This window comes from Capra hircus, chromosome 1, assembly GCF_001704415.2.
Source record: "Capra hircus breed San Clemente chromosome 1, ASM170441v1, whole genome shotgun sequence".
NCBI lineage: Eukaryota > Metazoa > Chordata > Mammalia > Artiodactyla > Bovidae > Capra > Capra hircus.
Genome location: NC_030808.1, coordinates 130,354,319 through 130,372,064, shown reverse-complemented (window position 1 = coordinate 130,372,064; position 17,746 = coordinate 130,354,319).

Here is a 17,746-nt window from a genome sequence, read left to right as displayed (position 1 = left end):
GTCAGGACTGGACGGTAGAAACCCTCATTGGCTGAAGAGTTTGTCCTCTCTGGGTCTTTTGCACCCACCAAGCACAGATCTGGTGCATCATGTACTGTAGAGCTGCACCCTCCATTCCTGCATCCCTTCTGTCCCTCCAGGCCTGGCATGCAGCTTTTCTATTGCTACTGAATACATACTGGGCAGGGGTGGCTCCCAGGTTTTGACAGATCTGAAGAGGTTTCCTTCAAGATAAAGAATACAAAATTACAAATTCAAAATGAAGTATGAAAGTCAAGTGGAGAAAATAGAAGCAATTATAAACATGGTGTGAATGATCTACATCAATTAAAAGAAATTGCCAGGAGATTAAAAAAACAAGGCCCAACTATATGTTGTCTTCAAGAAATCCACTTTAAATATAAAGCACAGGTTTAAAAGTGTGTGTTTTTTTTTTAACTTGTTTTTAAAGACAGAAGTAAAAAGGTGGAGAAAGTATGGCATGCTACAGTAATCAAAAGAAAGCTGGAGTCACTATACTAATTTCAGGCAAAGCAGATTTCAGAGCAAGGAAATTTATCAGGGATAAAGAGAAGATATTATATAATGCTAAAGGGATCAATTCTCTGAAGACATAACAATACTTGTATATGCACCTAACAGCAAAGCATCCAAATACCTGAGGCAAAAACTGACTAAACTGCAAAGAAAAAATAAATAAACCCAAATTGAAGGCTTCCCTTGTAGCTCAGTTGGTAAAGAATCCGCTTCAATGCAGGAGACCCGGGTTTAATTCCTGGGTTGGGAAGATCCCCTGGAGAAGGAAATGGCAACCCATTCCAGCATTCTTACCTGGAGAATCCCATGGACTGTGGCCTGCCAGGCTCCTCTGTCCATGGGGTCGCAAGAGTTGGACATGACTTAGCAACTAAACCACTACCGCTATTATAACTGAAGACTTTAACACCACATCTTTAGGAATGAGCAGATCCAGCAGGCAGCTGAGAATGAATATAGTTGAATATAGTAACAGCATGTCAGTTCAGTTCAGTCACTCAGTCGTGTCCAACTCTTTGCAACCCCATGGACTGCAGTATGCCAGGCCTCCCTGTCCATCACCAACTCCTGGAGTTTACTCAAACTCATGTCCATTGAGTCGTGATGCCACACAACCATCTCATCCTCTGTCGTCCCCTTCTCCCCCTGCCTTCAATCTTTCCCAGCATCAGGGTTTTTTCAAATGAGTCAGCTATTCGCATCATGTGGCCAAAGTATTGGAGTTTCAGCTTCAGCCTCAGTCCTTCCAATGAATATTCAGGTCTGATTTCCTTTAGGATGGACTTGTTGGATCGCCTTCCAGTCCAAGTTACTCTCAAGAGTCTTCTCCAACACCACAGTTCAAAAGCATCAGTTCTTCAGTGCTCAGCTTTCTTTATAGTCCAACTCTCACATCCATACATGACTACTGGAAAAAAACCATAGCTTTGACTAGAGGAACCTTCGTTGGCAAAGTAATGTCTCTGTTTTTTAATATGCTGTCTGGATAGGATGTTTGTGGATAGGAAGAATCAATATTGTTGAGATCTGACCTATGGATTAAACACAATTCCAATCAAAACATCAGCAAGCAATTTTGTGGATATCAACAAACTGATTCTAGAGTTTATATGAAAAGATAAGAGGTCCAAATAGTCAACACAACAGTGAAGATTCACAAAGCTGGAGAACTGATACAACAAGACTACAAGACTTACCATTAACTCACAATAAGTAAGACAATATTTTAGTGAAAGGAGAGATACATACATTAATGGAATAAAATAAAAAGTGTAGAAATAGACCTATACAAATACAGTCAACCAATCTTGGACAAGGGAGCAAAGGAAAATCAATGTAGAAAAATAAGTTTTTCCAAAAACTGGTGCTGGAATAATCGGACATCCATTTGCAAAAAAAAAAAAAAAAAATTGGACATAGACTTTACATTTTTCACAAAAAAATGACTCAAAATTAATCATAGAAATAAAATGGAAAATCATAAAATTTCTAGAAGAAAACATAGGCAAAATCTAGGTGATCTTGGTCTGGCAATAACTTTAGACACAACATGAAAAGAATGAACCACGAAAGAAAAAATAGATGTACTTTAAAACTGGCTTCCCTGGTGGCTCAGACCGTTAAGAATCTGCCTCTAATGCAGGAGACCCTGGTTTGATCTGTGGGTCAGGAAGATCCCCTGGAGAGGGAAATGGTAACCCACTCCAGTATTCTTGCTTGGAGGATTCCATAGACAGAGGACCCTGGTGGGCTACAGTCCATGGGGTCACAGAGTCGGACACAACTGAGCAACCAACTCCTTTATACTTACTCAGGGCTTCCCAGGTGGCGCTAGTGTAAAGAACCTGCCTGTCAGTGCAGGAGACAAAAGAGACACGGGTGAGATCCCTGGGTCGGGAAGATCCCCTGGAGGAGGACATGCAACCCACTCCTGTATTCGTGCCTGAATCCCATAGGCAAAGGAGTCTGGTGGGTGCAATCCATAAAGCCCCAGAGCTGGACACGACTGAAGCGACTTAGCACATACACATACTTACTCAACTGATTTGAAAACAGGTGGACACAAAAACCTGCACATAAATGTTTATAGCAGCTGATTCATAATCACCAAAAACTAAAAGCAACCAAGATATCCTTCGATAGATGAGTGAATAGTCTGTGTTATATCTGTACAATGGTATCTGTTAAACACAACATTACAAACTGGGTTTACTAGGTGCAAGTGATGGCTTGTGTGTTTTTCTTATTTTTGGCTACATGGTGGTGGTTACTCAAGCTCTTTAATAGTTTGAAATCTCCCTTAGGTCTTAGTTCCAAAAATAAAATTCAGATCAGTTATGAAACTCCTCCTGCCAGCACACTGAGAGATAAAGACTTTTTATTCACTTTAAAAGGGTTAGATTTCTTACCACACAGCCTCTTTAAAATGTAGTCACAACTTTGCCAGGCTAAACCACCAAACAATTTAGGGGAGCCATGTGTCTTCACACCCTGACCTTATACCTGCTGTCCTCTGTAATTACTAATAGCAGCCCCTTTTTACTTTCAAAAGTGTACAGTTCAGACAATATGGAACCTCTTCATTTTTTTTTCTCCAAATGGATCACCCCAACTTTTAGTATCTTGTTTTAAAGAAATTTCCATCTTTGTTGTATTTTATAACATGGGTCAGTGATTTGATTTCTTTGCTCAAAAGCTATCTTTTTCATTGATATCTCTTTTATTTAAGCCTCTCCTAAGGAAGGTACTTTTCTGGCTTGTTTGTTTTGTTTAATGCAAAAATTTCCAACTTTAAGGGTTGCCACTGCATTTTGGAGTATGGAAGACAGGAAACAAACAGAAACCTTTCCTGGTCCTGCAAGTTATGCTCATTGCCACAAGGTGGTGGTTTCCTCAAGGGAAATCCTTTCTGTGATCCCAATTGAGCACCAGGAGCATTTTCTCTATTAAAACATTTCAGAACTGTGATGTGACTGTGTAAAAGAAGAATGAACCTACTTGCCCTAAGAGCAAATCACAAACCACAGCAAACTTTTTTCCCCAGACAACTTCCAGTTTTCCATGTTAGACAAGAATGTACATTTTTTGTCTAGGCTGACAAATATCTCTGCTCCCAGATATTGTTTTCTTTCTCCATGAGTACCAGCATCTCCTTACTGTAAGTTGCTCCGAGGAAGGCAGCCAGACGTCTTAGAGCTGGGAACTTTCGAGTCTCATAGGCTTGGGTTGGGCCCTGAACCTGCCACTTACTGCCCATATGAGCTTGGGTAAGTCACTTCAACTTCCTCAGCCTTGGTTTCCTTGTCTTTAAAAGAAGGAGTATAACACCTCCCATACGGGGATGTTGTGAAGAGAGACAATGTCCTTTAAAATTTCTTGACAGCAAAGCCATTATTGGTATTGTTCAAGTATCACCTTCTAAAGGCAGTTTCCCAGTCAAGGATCACAGTGGCTGCTCCCTCCCCTGCCCCCAGATGGAGCTCTCTGATTAATTTTCCTCAATCAGCCTGGTAACTTTGTAACCTAAGTGATGAAGTATTGGGGGTAGAATTCTCCGCACTCTGACCCTAGCCACCAGACTGATGTTTTACCAGGTTGGATTTAATGACCATAAATTTTAAATTTTTGAGGAGATTTTTTTAAATTGTTTATTGTTTTCTTTGCCTTAAGAAATCTTTTCCTAAGGAATCTGCCTGGTCCCATGAAGTTATTTTTTAATTATAATAAAAGGAGTTATTTAAAATTTATATGTAGGCTTATGAGCCATCTCAAACTCACTTTTTCACTGAAATTTTTGTTGAGATAACTGTAAATTCATACAGTTGTAAAAACCACCCTGAGAAAATCTTTGTATATTGTGACAAGTTTACCCCAATGGTAATATTTTGTATAATTATAGTATCACAACCAGGATATTGACATCAATACAATCCACGCATCTCACTCAGGTTTCCCTAGTTTTAGTTGTACTCATTCATGTGTGTATTAGGTTCTATAAAATGTTTCCATGTTTAGGTTCATGTAGCCACCACCATGGGGACTTTTCAGGTGGTACTAACGGTAAAACAAACAAACAAACAAAAAACCCGCCTGCCAATGCAGATAGACTAAGAGACGTAAGTTCAATCCCTGGGTCAGGAAGATCCCCTGAAGGAGGGCACAGCAACCCACGCCAGTATTCCTGCCTGGACAGTATTCTCCCAGGGACAGAGAAGTCTGGCAGGTTGCAGTCCATGGGGTAGCAAAAATTCAGACACAACTGAAGCAACTTAGCATGCACGCACACCCACTGCCATAGTCAAGATTCTGAATGCAAGAATCCTTTGTGTTACCCTTTATAACCTCACCCACCTCCCTTCTGGATCTGTCCGCATAGTCCCTAACCTTTGGCAACCAGTATTCTGCCTTCCTTTTCTAAAATTTCGTCATTTAAAAATTATCTAGTATAGCACTGGGAACCCTGCTCAGTACTCTGTAATAATCTAAATGGGAAAAGAATCTGAAAAAGAATGGATTACATGCACAACTGAATCACTTTGCTGTACACCTGAAACTAACACAATATTGTTCATCAACTATATCCCAATAAAAAATAAAAATTTTTATGATATCTAAGTCGTATCACATGGTATGTAGCTTTTGAGATTGGCCTTTTGTCACTCAGCATAATTTCCTACAGCTGTTGCATGTATCAATATTTTGTTCCTTTTAAATTGCTCCATTCCACAGTATGGTTGCACTACTGTGTGAAGTTCACTTTTGTGGGGGATGTGAGGTACAGGTCATGTCCTTTTTCCCATACAGACCTCTGATTGTGTGAGCACCATTTGTTGAAAAACTTTTCTTTACTCCATTTGGCACCTTTGTCAAATATCAATTGGTGGTTAAGTGTGAGTTTCAGGCTCTCTAGTCTATTCCACTATATTTGTGTATCCTGATGTTAATAGGATCATAGACAAAACAAAGGAATTCCAGAAAAACATTTACTTCTGCTTCATTGACTATGCTAAAGCCTTTGACTGTGTGGATCACAGCAAATTGTGAAAAATTCTCAAAGGAATGGGAATACCAGACCACCTTACCTGTCTCCCGAGAAACCTGTATGCAGGTCAAAAAGCAACAGTTAGAACCAGACATGGAACAGCAGACTGGTTCAAAATTGGGAAAGGAGTATGTCAAGACTGTATATTGTAACCCCGCTTATTTAACTTATATGTAGAGTACATCATGTGAAATGACAGGCTGGATGAATCACAAGCTGGGATCAAGGTTGCTGGGACAGATATCAACAGCCTCAGATATGCAGATGTCATCACTCTAATGGCAAAAAATGAAGAGGAACCAAAGAGTCCCTTGATAAGGGTGAAAGAGGAGAATGAAAAAGCTGGCTTAAAACTCAACATTCAAAAAACTAAGATCATGGCATCCAGTCCCATCCCTTCATGGCAAATAGAAGGAGAAAAAGTGGAAGTAATGACAGATTTTATTTTCTAGGGCTCCAAAATCACTGCAGATGGTGACTGCAGCCATGAAATTAAAAGATGCTTGCTCCTTGGAAGAAAAGCTATGACCAAACTAGACAGCATATTAAACAGCAGAAACATCACTTTGCCAACAAATGGCCATATAGTCAAAGCTATGGTTTTTCCAGTAGTCATGTATGGATGTGAAAGTTGGACCATAAAGAAAGCTGAGCACCAAAGAATTGACGCTTTTGAACTGTGGTGTTAGAGAAGCCTCTTGAGAGTCCTTTGGACTGCAAGGAGATCAAACCAATCAATGTTAAAGGAAATCAACTCTGAATATTCACTGAAGGACTGGTGCTGGAGCTAAAGCTCCAATATTTTGGCCACCTGATGCAAAAAGCCAACTCATTGGGAAACACCCTAATGCTGGGAAAGATTGAAGGGCAAAAGGTGAAGGGAGCCGCAGAGAATGAGATGGTTAGATACAATCACCAACTCAACGGATATGAATTTGAGCAAACTCCAGGAGATAGTGAAGGACAGGGAAGCTTGGTGTGCTGTAGACCATGGCGTCACAAAGAGTCAGACATGACTTACTGACTCAATAACAAGAACAACACCAGTACTTCTCTGACTTGATTGTTATATTTGTATAGTATTATGGACTGAATTTTTGAAAAGGAAAAAATGAAAGATATACCCATCTGAATGCAGAGTTCCAAAGAATAGCAAGGAGAGATAAAAAAAAAAGCCTTCCTCAGCAATCAACGCAAAGAAATAGAGGAAAACAATAGAATGGGAAAGACTAGAGATCTATTCAAGAAAATTAGAGATACCAAAAGAAAATTTCATGCTAAGATGGGTTCAATAAATGACAGAAATGGTAGGGATCTAACAGAAGCAGAAGATATTAAGAAGAGGTGGCAAGAATACACAGAAGAACTGTACAAAAAAGATCTTTATGACCCAGATAATCACGATGGTGTGATCACTCACCTAGAGCCAGACATCCTGGAATGTGAAGTCAAGTGGGCCTTAGGAAGCATCACTACAAACAAAGTTAGTAGAGGTGATGGAATTCCAGTTGAGCTATTTCAAATTCTGAAAGATGATGCTGTGAAAGTGCTGCACTCAATATGCCAGCAAATTTGGAAAACTCAGCAGTGGCCACAGGATGGGAAAAGGTCAGTTTTCATTCCAATTCCAAAGAAAGGCAATGCCAAAGAATGCTCAAACTACTGCACAATTGCACTCATCTCACATGCTAGTAGTGATGCTTAAAATTCTCCAAGCCAGGCTTCAGCAATATGTGAACTGTGAACTTCCAGATGTTCAAGCTGGTTTTAGAAAAGACAGAGATCAAATTGCCAACATCCACTGGATTATCGAAAAAGCAAGAGAGTTCCAGAAAAAAACATCTATTTCTGCTTTATTGACTATGCCAAAGCCTTTGACTGTGTGGATCAAAATGAACTGTGGAAAATTCTGAAAGAGATGGGAATACCAGACCACCTGACCTGCCTCTTGAGAAACCTATATGCAGGTCAGGAAGCAACAGTTAGAACTGGACATGGAACAACAGACTAGTTCCAAATATATTGTCACCCCGCTTATTTAACTTCTATGCAGAGTACATCATGAGAAACACTGGGCTGGAGGAAGCACAAGCTAGAATTAAGATTGCCGGGAGAAATATCAATAACCTCAGATATGCAGATGACACCACCCTTACGGCAGAAAGTGAAGAAGAACTAAAGAGTCTCTTGATGAAGGTGAAAGAGGAGAGTGAAAAAGTTGGCTTAAAGCTCAACATTTAGAAAACTAAGATCATGGCATCTGGTCCCATCACTTCATGACAAATAGATGGGGAAACAATCGAAACAGTGGCTGACTATTTTTCCGGGCTCCAAAATCACTGCAGACGGCGACTGCAGCCATGAAATTAAAGACGCTTACTCCTTGGAAGAAAAGTTATGACCCACCTAGACAGCATATTAAAAAGTAGAGACATTGCTTTGCCAACAAAGGTCCGTCTAGTCAAGGCTAGGGTTTTTCCTGTGGTCATGTATGGATGTGAGATTTGGACTATAAAGAAAGCTGAGTGCCGAAGAATTGGTGCTTTTGAACTGTGGTGTTGGAGAAGACTCTTGAGAGTCCCTTGGACTGCAAGGAGATCCAACCAGTCCATCCTAAAGGAGATCAGTCCTGGGTGTTCATTGGAAGGACTGATGTTGAAGCTGAAACGCCAATACTTTGGCCACATGATGTGAAGAGCTGACTCATTGGAAAAGACCCTGATGCTGGGGAAGATTGAGGGCAGGAGGAGAAGGAAATGACAGAAAATGAGATGGTTGGATGGCATCACCGACTCAATGGACGTGGGTTTGGGTGGACTCCGGGAGTTGATGATGGACAGGGAGGCCTGGCGTGCTGCAATTCATGGGGTTGCAAAGAATCGGACACAACTGAGTGACTGAACTGACTGACTGACTGACTGACAAAACGCATATGTTGAAATCCTAATCCTAATGGGGTGGTATTTGAAGGTGAAGCTTTAGGAGATAATTGGGTTATGAGGGTGATGCCTTCCTGAATGGGATTACTCCCCTTATAAGTAGAGGCCAGAGAGCTAGCTAGCTCTCTTTCTGCTGTGTGCCATTCTAACATATGTGTGTTGGACTTCCCAGTGGTTGGGACTCCGCGCTTCCAAAGCAGGGGGCATGGGTTTAATCCCTGGTTGGGGAGCTAAGATCCCACATGCCTCAGGGCCAAAAAATAATGATAAAAATTGTGTGAACATCTAAAGTCTTAATTCTAAATGGCCTCTGAATTCTCTAAACTTTGCAAATATTTATCTCAAAGATTTGTATATTTGAGGATGCTATCATATCCATATTTATTTTAATGTAAAAGTGTTTCAAAATCTTAACCATCAGAGATCTAAAATTCTTCTTTGTTGACAGGGGGTGATGCTACTGGATTTCAGAAAATTGGGCTAAATTGAAATAAGCCAATCTTGTATTTTCCGTTTCAAAATCAGGGCAATTTCCCCTTTTCTGACTTGGTGTACTTCAAATCCTAAGGATACTTCAAATCCTAAGACATGAGAACATGTGGCTACAAAGTATGATCATTTACCTACCATTTTGCAAGCTGGGGCTGGGAATTATTTAGAAGTGGTGCTTGGGATGCTGGTCCCAGGCTCTGAACTGCAGAATGACATCGGGGTTGACTCCTGTTGAGAAGCTGGCCACATTGTTCACATGGCAGGGAATGGCTTTCACTCAAGCTCAGCTTCTAATCAGCTGCCAGGAAATGTTCATCAAAGGGTTTTTTCAATGTCTGATGCTTAAAATTTTATTTTTTACTCTTCTGTCAGCAATAACTATGATGAGCCTGCCTGTAGTTTTCTTTGGACTTAACTACATGAATTCCTTTTGGGAATTCATCAAACTCCTTGAATCTACGGATTTATGTCTTTCACTGGTTTTGGAAAATTCTCTCCCAATGTCTTTCTGAATACAGGCATTCCCACTTTTCAAAAGTTCACTTTAAGCCACTTTGCTTGTATGAAAGACTACATAAGTATATGTTTTTACTAACAGAAAGAAATCCATAGAAGGTTTTCACTTTTAAGGAAAAAGGCAAAAAATTGAAAATAACGTTCAGCATTTGTTTTTAGGGAGCTGTTACACAGGCGGCAAAAATGGCAATGCCAAGCTCCTTTCCCAGGAACTACACCCAACATCTCAGCGTCAAGGCACCATAGCTTTGAACAGTGTCTATGAGCATCTCTGCTTTATCTCAGTTTATTTTGTGCATCCATTAGCACCAAAGTAACTGATATTTCATTTTATACCATTTCAGCTTATGAAAGATTCGCTCTACTTTCGGATAGTGGGGGAAACCCATATTGCTTCTGTTCCATTTTCTCTCTTCTTATTCTGGAAACTTGGGTGATAGGAATGTTAGGCATGTGAATATGCCCCACATATCTTTCTCATGCTTGTTTCTCTTTTTCTCTCCATTTTTCCCCCCTGTGCTTTAGCTTCAGTGTATTCTTTTGACTTGTCTTCAAGTTCATTCATTTTGTGCTTAACAGTGTTCAATCTGCTATTAAACTTATCCAATGACTTCTTGGTTTCAGTTCTCATACTTTTTAAGTTCTAGAGAGCTCATTTGATTTTTATTGCTTTGGATTTTTTTTTTTTTTGGTAGATTCCACTTATCTGGTGGCATTTTTATCCATCTATTTTATTAATACCTTTTCCTCTACATTACTCAATATATTAATCTAAGTGGAGATATTATGAGTTTTTAAAGTATAGTTTATGCTCGAAAAGCATGGATTTGAACAATACTGGTCTACTTATACATGAATTATTTTCAATAAATATACAGTTGGCCCTTGGTTGCTGTGGGTTCAACCTACTGTGAATTTCATACTTAACACATACCCAGAAGTTCGTTAAATCCACGGATGTGAAACCAACAGATATTGGAGGGCCGACGATGGAGCTTGGATTATCCATGGATTTGGGTATCTATATCAAGTCCTAGAACCAATCCCCTGTGTATACTGGGGGATGACTGTGTAACATACATACAGTGAAATGTGAAAAGTGTTCTTATTGTTTAGTCACTAAGTTGTGCCTGACTCTTCAGATCCCTCGTGGACTGAAGCACACAAGGCCCCTCTAACCTTCACTGTCTCCCAGAGTTGGTGAAAAGTGTACTAATCATTAATGCTCAGCTTGTTGAACTTTCACGTTAGTGTATATCCTTGCAACCACCACCCAGATCGAGATACATAACATTTCCAGCATTTCTTTCCCACCCATGCAGTTCTCATTCCTCTCCCCCAAGAGAAAACCACTATTCTGATTCCAATCACCATCAATTAGTTTTACTTTTTACTGGACTTAGTATATTTTATCTTTTGCGTCTGACTTCTTTCACTTAGTATAATGTTTGTGAGATTCATTTCTGTTTGTGTATTATTCTTAGTTATTGCAGTAGAATATTCCATTATATGAATAAACTATGATTTATTTATTCATCCTGTAGTTAATAAACCTTTGGATTGTCTCCAGTTTGGGGGCTATTATGACTAAAACTGCTATAAATATTCTTAAATGTGTCTTTTGGTGAATATACTAATTTGTCTTTAGATATATACGTAGGAGTATTAATAAAAAATTTGAGTCCAAAGGTAGCTGTATGTTTAGTTTTAGTAGAGTCTACTAAATAGTTTTGCAAAGCCAGTTTTGTCAGTTATCAATTTCTTACCTCCAGGTCCATTCTCAGTTACCTGCCCTGTTCTGACGGAGCTGGGTCCTGCCAGCATTTCTCCTTTGCCATCCAGTACAGTGTCAAGGTTTGTCAGTAGGGACCAATGGTAGCCACCATAGGGGAAAGAGGCTTCTCTTCTGGTTCTGATGTCTTCCTTGACAGGTTCCTGCAGCATGTGGCAGTCAGAAACACAAAGCATATCTCCATGTGCAGCTTCCTTCAAGCCCCCAGAGGTTGACTCTCCAATGTATTATTTCTGTGGGAAATTTTCCAGCAGTTTCCACAGTGTGACTCCCTTCCATGGATGACTTCCCTCAGCACCAAGAGGAAAATGCTTTCCAGTAAATTCCATTTGCATGGACCTTCAGCAAAGGGCCTGCCTTGTGTTTGAGATGGGCCGTTCTTCGTCATCCCATGGGCCATGGCTACATAGTCTCCAACAGTGGAGATTCTCAGCCCTGTGGTAGAAGGTGAGGACTGGGACTCATAGCTTTGTTCCGCCTTTGGGTTCTCTGCCTCAGCCCTAGAGTCTACTCCTGACATCTGCTATAACTACATTCTTTAGGGTTATCTTTTCTCCTTAGTAGACAGTCTCCTCCAATGCTTAATAATTTTTTACATTAAAATGTATTATTTATTTTGGGGGCTGGGTCTTCGTTGCTGTGAAGGCTTTTCTCTAGATGTGGAGAGCGGGAGCTACTCTCTCTCTAGTTGCACTTCATGGCCTTCTCATTGCAGTGGCTTATCTTATTGCGGAACACAGGCTCAGGCACACAGCATCAGTAGATGTAGCACGTGCCCTCAGTAGCTGCAGCTCCTGGGCTCTAGCGCACAGGCTCTAAAGTTGTGGTGCAGGGGCTTAGCTGCACTGCAGCATGTGGGATCTTCCCCCATCAGGGATCGAACCTGTGTCTCCTGCATTGGCAGGCAGATTCTTCACCGCTGAGCCACCAAGGAAGCCCCTGAATAATTCTTCACAGTAAAATTTCCTGTCCAAAGTACTGTATAGTTTCTGTATCCTTAGTGTGCTCTGGCAGATACATGGATTTTACACTTCCACCAGCAGTGCATGAGAATTCCAGTTCTTCCATTCATTATTATAAAGTTCTGGCTACTGACTCCAATATCTGAATGATTTGTGTGTCTTTTGTCTATCTTTTTTTCTGTTGTTTATCAATTATATATTCATGCCTCTTCACAGGACTAGTTATGTTTTCCTATGGGAAAAAAAAAGTGAAAGTGGATCACTCAGTCATGTCCAGCTCTTTGTGATCCCACAGATTGTAGCCTGCCCAGCTCCTCTGTCCATGGAATTTTCTGGGCAAGAATACTGGAGTGGGTTGCCATTTCCTTCTCCAGGGGATCTTCCCTACCAGGGATCAAACCTGGGTCTCCAGCATTGCAGGCAGATTCTTTTTTTTTCCCAACTGAGCCACTGGGGAAGCCCCCAGTTTTCCTATACACAGACTCTTATTGTATGTAAGAGGTAGAGAGACCCCAGATTAGGTCATTGGCCCCACAGAGTGTACCCTCTTTCCTCTCTTAAGCAGGTGAGGTTTAGGCATGATCATCTCAATCCATGGAAGGATCGAGCTAGGTTGCGACTGGGTTTTAGGTTTTGCAAGACTCACCCTATCTCTGGTTTACCCCTACTTCTCATGTGTGGTTTTTGATTGAGGGCCTTGAAGATCTGTCTCCTAAGATGGAAAGCTGTAAAGAGTCAGCTCTGCCCTTCAGAAGTTCCCAACCCTGGGACTTCTCAGGTGGTCCTGTGGTTAAGCATCTGTCTTGCAGTGCGGGAGGTGTGGGTTTGATTCCTGGTTGGGTAACTGGGATCCCACATGCTTTGGGGCAACTAAGCCTGTGCCACAACCACAGAGCCTGTGCACCCCGGCAAAAGATCCCTCGTGCCACAGCTAAGACCTGATGCAGCCAAACAAATAAATAAATACATTTTTCAAAAAAGACATTCTCTTAAGAAAAAAAAAAAAAAATCCCAACCCAGCTGTCTGGACGCTGTCCCCATGGAGTTTCAAAATCTGGCAAATCTCAGAGGAGGCAGGCACTGGGCTTGGTTTTGAGGCGGGCCGTTCCTTCTTGGGAAAGTTTTATTTTCTAAGCACTGCGGTGCTTTGGAAGATTTCAGTCTTTTAAATGCATTCTCAGGCCCGGAACTCAGCCAATGTCATGTGGAGAAAATTGGTCATGTTTTTAAGGCCCCCTGTTTCCAGTTTGTCATTCTAATACCATGTAGCCCCTAAAAACTTTCTCTTTATTCCATTAGAAGTCTTCCTCCTGGGCAAAGAGTGATCATCAGCTGGTATCCCCAGTTAGCAAATGTCCTTGGGGAGGGGAGAGGGCACTGCTGGAGAGCCTCATCTCATTTTGTTGCTGGAGAACTGGCCTGCCACAACCTACACATCCTGCCTAGAAGAGGAAATCACCTGAGGGTGATGTCTTCCTGCATGGGGTTATCACTCTTACAAGTAGAGGCCGGAGAGCTAGCTAGCTCTCTTTCTGCCCTGTGCCATTCTACAATTTGTGTGTTGGACTTCCCCGGTGATCCAGTGGTTGGGACCCTGTGCTTCCAAAACAGAAACTCAGAACCTTTCTCAGATTATTGTCCCCAGCATGTGTTTCAAAATCTTGGTGTAGAATTTTCTTTTTTGACTAACTTTTATCATGTTACTACTCTGAGGCTCCAGGAGTCTAAACGTGGTTCAGTGATTTTCAAACCGTAGGTCACAACCCATTTGTGGAGCATAAATCAATTCAGTAGCTCTCACTAGCATTTTCTCACCAAACAGAATGGAATAGATCAGAGTGCCTGGCACATAGTAATAGTAAGTACAGTTTCACAAAATTTTTGTTTCATGTGTCTGTGTCTGTTCTGGTTTGCAATGTCAAACCTCTTTGTTCCTATGGGTTACAGGCCAAAGTGTTTCAAAATCGCTGGACTTTAAGTAGAGGAAGCACCAAGGGAAGAAAAATAAATGATCAGAAACAAATGTTAGTTGAGTGTGGACAACTTTGGGGAGAAGTCTGGCCTTGAGTGGGAAGTTGACTGATCGCAAGCTGCTCTTCTGGCCCCAGAAAGCAAGAGGGAGTCCATGCAAAGGATGGACAGCAAGCATCAGTAAGCATAGGCATCAAAGAAGAAAATCTTGGGAGGCCTCCCCGAATGGGGCTGAGGCAGGTGTGGCAGGTGTAGAGCAGGTAGCAGAGAGAGCTAAAGATGAGAGATGGCTGAACCTGGCTTGGGAAAGACCATGGCAACCCTGAGAGAAGACTCTGTGCAGCTCTTGGCGCCAGATCACAGGCGGCCCAGGGGAAGAAAGGCCTTGTACTTGGCAGAGAAGAAAGGTCAGCTAAGGGGAAGAACAGGCCTGGGGGTGCGGTGAAGCTCTTCTACTAAGCCATGATTGGCGCTCCAAGATCAGCAAGAGATTAATTTGGGCCCTAGGCCAGAAGGGACTAGGGCTGGGATGAGTGCTGGTGTTTTCTTCACCTCTTCCCTGCTTTCCAAACACACACACACACACACACACACACCTGACCAACTGATCTGCCACCAAGGCCACCAGACACCGGAGAAAGAGTGGAGGCTCTGTGGGCAGAAGGCCCTGATGCTCGGTCCACTGACTGGGAGGGATTGGGCTTGTGGTCTTCTTATGTCTAAAGCAGAGCAGGTAAGACCTTCTGCCCCGGGCCCTGGGAGGCATGCAAGTCGTCTCTGTGCCTGTGTGAGGCATGCTGTGTGCTCCAGAGCCCAGTGCTGCCGGAACCCCCAGGGGCTGCTCTGGGCAGAGTTCTGGAGGAAGGTTGTGCCACAGTGACTTACTTGGCTGGCTCCAGGTCCTGAAATCTGAAGCCCTCCTCCTCCAGGTTTGCTTCCTGAACCCCAAGACACCAGTGTGGGTCTGCTGTGAGGCCTGGCGCTCAGCAAGGCTCAGGCAGAGGCAAACACGGGATGCACTGCGGCCCATCAGGCATGTTTGCTCTTGTCGCTGAGCAGGGAAGTTCTACTCTGGGTCACAGCTCTGATCTCTGTCCTATTTCAGGAACTATCTCCTGGCCCCATGGCTGGCCTTAGACCTCAGTGCCTGAAACGTGGGCTTTAACCCTGCCTGGGTTCTTGGCCATGAGCCTAGCCTTCTATCATGCCCCAACCATACTTGATTGGCCATAGGGTTCTGCTGAAGTTGAGGCAAAGACTTCAACTCAGCCATAACTCAGTCTATAAGGTTTTCTCCCTCCCTTCTCAGCCTAGCTGATTGGTCTTTGTCCATCAAGCCTGGGTTTCATCATCACCTCTCACAGAAAATCTGCCCATGGTGCTTACCCCTCCTCTGAGCTCCATCAGCCCTCATGCGTCTCAACTCCACACCATTTCCTGCTCTGCTGGCACTTGGAGGTAGGATTATGCATTGCACCAGCACATAGTAGGTGCTATGCTATGCAGTGATTAGTCGCTCAGTCGTGTTTGACTCTTTGTGACCCCATGGACTGTAACCTGTAGGGCTCTCTGTCCATAGGGATTCTCTAGGCAAGAATACTGAAGTGGATTGCCATGCCCTCCTCCAGGGGATCTTCCCAAGCCAGGGATCAAACCCAGGTCTCCTACATTGCAGGAGACCTGTCTGAGCCACCAGGGAAACCCACATAGTAGGTATACTGACAGTATTTACTGAATGAATGAACCATCAACCCCAGGCCTGACTTTTCTGCTCAGTGACCTTGTTCTTTAAAGTTCCTATTTGCTAGCAGCTGTTTGCTTTATTTCCAGGCTCAAAAAGCAGAGGAGGCAGCCCAAGTGGGAAAGTGCCCTGTAGTGGGACTCCAGTGTCAACCTGTAGTGTCTAATCTCACCCTTAGAGAAATCCAGGTACTTGTGTGTTAGTACTAACTGGTTAGGTTCCATTTTAAAGGGAAACAGGTTATTAAAGATTTGTGTATGAAAGTGGTATAAAGACAAACCTTTGAGGGACTTTCCTGGTGGTCTAGTCGCTAAGACTCCACATTCCCATCGCAGGGGGCCCAGTTTTGATCCCTGGTCAGGGAACTAGATCCCACACGCTGCAACTAAGAGTTCACCTGCCTCAACAAAGATCAAAGATCCCACATGCTGTGACTAAGACCTCATGCAACCAAATAAAGAAATATAAATAAAATAAATATTTAAATATAAAAAATATTTAAAAAGACAAACCTTTGACTCCTTTGCAAACCAGGACACACAGACCCCTGCCTTCTCCCCCAAAAGTGAAGTGAAGTGAAGTGAAGTCGCTCAGTCGTGTCCCCAACACTTTGCTACCCCATGGACTGTAGCCCACCAGGCTCCTCCGTCCACAGGATTCTCCAGGCAAGAATACTGGAGTGGGTTGCCATTTCCTTCTCCAGGGGATCTTCCCAACCCAGGGATCGAACCCAGGTCTCCAAGGCCTGTGGTAAATGGAAGGGGCAGGGGAAGAGGCAGGTCCCAGAGCAAGACTAGACTGTCAAGATGAACAGCTGTCCCTCAAGCCCCCTCCTCAATTGGGTCTTTCATTCCCTCCCAAGACGCAATAGTCTTGATGGCATTCAAACCCTCCCCCACTACCATGGGGACTCGGGGGACCCACAGGGCCTTCAGGACAGCAGGTGGGGGTGGGTGCAGGGGACACAATCAGTTCAGTTCAGTTCAGTCACTCAGTCATGTCTGACTCTTTGCAATCCCATGAATCGCAGCACGCCATGCCTCCCTGTCCATCACCAACTCCCAGAGTTCACTCAGACTCACGTCCGTTGAGTCAGTGATGTTATCCAGCCATCTCATCCTCTGTCGCCCCCTTCTCCTCCAGCCCCCAAACCCTCCCAGCATCAGAGTTTTTTCCAATGAGTCAGCTCTTCGCATGAGGTGGCCAAAGTACTGGAGTTTCAGCTTTAGCATCATCCCTCCAAAGAAACCCTAGGACTGATCTTCAGAATGGACCAGTTGGATCTCCTTGCAGTCCAAGGGACTCTCAAGAGTCTTCTCCAACACCACAGTTCAAAAGCATCAATTCTTTGGTGCTCAGCTTTCTTCACAGTCCAACTCTCACATCCATACACGACCACAGGAAAAACCATAGCCTTGACTAGACGGACCTTTGTTGGCAAAGTAATGTCTCTGCTTTTCAATATGCTGTCTAGGTTGGTCATAACTTTTCTTCCAAGGAGTAAGCGTCTTTTAATTTCATGGCTGCAGTCACCATCTGCAGTGATTTTGGAGCCTAAAAAAATAAATTCTGACACTGTTTCTACTTCCCCATCTATTTGTCATGAAGTGATGGGACCAGATGCCATGATCTTCGTTTTCTGAATGTTGAGCTTTAAGCCAACTTTTTCACTCTCCTCTTTCACTTTCATCAAGAAGCTTTTTAGTTCCTCTTCACTTTCTGCCATAAGGGTGGTGTCATCTGCATATCTGAGGT